The following is a 2,916-nucleotide window of genomic DNA, read 5'->3' on the forward strand; positions in this document are numbered from 1 at the left end:
AGGAGGCAAGTGCGTAATTATGTGTTTCGCTATTGGTCTTCCTATTATCCATAGTGAAAGGAAGACTAGAGAGTCGAGTAGTACAAAAGGAATCAAAGAAGATTGATAGCAATAATTGGCACATTTATTTCAATTAATGCATAACAACAACATGGCTACTGAGGTGAGAATAAAGGTTTGTTCACTTCGTAGAGGAAACAGAGCGGCTATTACTAGGACATCACACAAGGCTAGTGATGCCCTAGGAGAAGATAAAGATATCTTGGTTTTGAATTAGTCTAAGTGAACATTAGAAGAAAAATTAGCTGCCCTAGGACACCTCGATGCTGAGATATTATAATGATGGTACTGCTCAGGAAAATGTAACAGAGATGGAGGAGGCTGCCACTATAACTTAAGATACTGTGCCAATTATATTGAGATTAACTAAAGCCAAAGAAGAGCTGGAGGCCAGTAGTTCAACACATGGTACTACTTCCAGGAGTATAGGTGGGACTGGGTCTAGGACACCTTCATCTTCACCACCACCACCCCCTGACTCACTCTCAGTAACCCGTGCAGCAACACACTCTCATTTGTCCCCGACTGCTGGCTGTGGATGTAATCCAAAGGTCAATCTACCAGAGCTCTCAATGAAAGAGATTTGATAGTGACATGTCACAATGGATGAGCTTTTGGGACTCCTTCAGTTCAAGTGTCGATGCTAAATGGTACTGCTGCTGAAGCCATAGCAGGTCTCTTAGTCACGTCATCTAATTATGGAGAGGCAGTTGCCATACTGAAAAGGAGGTTTGGTAATTGACAACTTATTGTAAACAAGCATATGGAGGCGCTTCTACAGCTTAAACCAGTCACTCACAATAATCAACTCCGGGGTCTATATGACAAGATTGAGTTGCAGTACGTGCACTCAAAGCCCTTGGAGATACTTCTGATTCATATGGAACTGTAGAAGCGAGAAACTGAGCAGATACCAGTGGTTTCGAGGTGACAGCACCTCAGAAATGAGCACGCCCGTAATATGGACACTTGAGTGGTTGTTGTTATTGTAAGCAGTCACACCAATCCAGCAGTTGTGATGATGTAACTGAGGTCAAAGCCAAGAAACAGATCCTTCGTAAGGAGGGAAGATGCTGCGTTTGTTTGAAACAAAGCCACATAAGTCGAGAATGTCAGTCCATTGTCAGATGTAATCAATGTAACGAAACATCACACCAGCATTTGTGATCAAACTTCATAAGACAAGAAGACACCTACTCAAGGAAGGCCATAATCATTGGTACAGGTGTATGTGAGTAGCCATGTTACTGCATACTGCTGTCACAACTGTGTATGGGAACATAGAATAGGTTAGAGCCAGGATTACACTGGATGGTGGGAGCCAGCGCTTCTACGTTACTAACCAGCTAAGGAATTCGCTTAAGCTATGTACTGACACAGTCTCAATTAAGACTTTTGGGTCATCAAGTAAAAGCACTCCAGTCTGTGATGTCGTTGAATTGAAGATTGGGACTAAGCAGGGTGAGCCAGTCGTAATAACCGCCTGCCCTCTTGGTACCAAACCCATTTGTAAACAGTCAATTCAATATGCACAAAGAACTGTTGGATACTTGTCAGAGCTGGAATTGGCCAACACAACAGAGGACACGGGATCTTCAATGGTTGATATGTGAAAAGTTTTCAACTATTATTGGAGGTTTGTCACAGGAAGAGTACATCGTGGAACAAATTGCCTAGTAGCAATTCACACTAAGCTGGGGTGGGTACTCACTGGTCCAATAACTGGTTCCAGTCAAGAGAGGACCTCAGTAAATGTTGTTGTATCTACACACGTACTCAGAGTTGATGAGGAATCACATCCTTCTTACCAGTTAGAAGCTCAGCTGAGTATGTTGTGGGATCTAGAGTCAATTGGTATTTTGAGCAATGTATCCTCCATTTATGATGAGTTCGCCAGCAATATTTCCTTTGATGGGATTTTTTACGAAGTCATGTTACCCAGGAATGAGACTCATCCCAATCTATGAGATAATTACTTGAGCGTCTCAAGAAGAATCCTAAGCTACTAAAACAAGGTAATAAGAATATTCAGGAACAGCTGAGTCATGGAATGGTTGAGCTGGCATCAGAGCTACCAGTGGGTGAAAAGGCAGATTACCTTCCACACCACACAGTTGTGGGAAGAGACAGACTACCATAGTCCGTGTGGTATATGACGCCTCAGCCCATCCTGGGAATAGACCATCCTTGAATTATTGTCTTTATAAGGGACCACCATTTGGTCGAGCTATCTTTGATATCCTCTGATTTAGAGATCACCAACAGCACTGGCTGGTGACATCGAAAAGGTATTTTTGACGGTGTCTGTTGCTAAGGAGGATAGACAAGCCCTGACATATCTGTAGATAAATGACCCATGAAGGAGGAATCCAATATAATACCACTCAGATTTACCAGAGTTGTATTTAGAGTTTCATCAAGTCAGTTTCTCTTGAATGCTACAATTGCTCACCATTTGGATCAGTATAATGAAAAGGATTCTGAGTTTATAGCAAAAATCAAGAGAGCAATCTATGTAGATATTAGCAATGGATCAAAGGATGATGAAACAACCTTTGAACTGTATGAGAAGTCTAAGAGAATCCTTGCAAAGGGTAGGTTCAATCTAAGGAAAGTAATCACTAATTCGAAGAGTTTACATCAACAGATTTAAGAGAGAGAATCTTTGACTACATGTACCATAGTTACTGTAAAATCAAAGTGACCGCCAGGTGGTACATAGGCCATGTACACCTAACCGCTGCCAGTTAATGATATTCACTGCAAGATATTAAGATTCATTGGAGTATGTACATCTGTAATGAGATTCATTAGGTGAGTTTATCTGTAATGAGATGCACGAGCGATCTGCGCATG

The sequence above is a fragment of the Amphimedon queenslandica genome, unplaced genomic scaffold, assembly GCF_000090795.2.
Source record: "Amphimedon queenslandica unplaced genomic scaffold, v1.1 AMPQUscaffold_12899, whole genome shotgun sequence".
In the NCBI taxonomy this organism is placed as follows: domain Eukaryota; kingdom Metazoa; phylum Porifera; class Demospongiae; order Haplosclerida; family Niphatidae; genus Amphimedon; species Amphimedon queenslandica.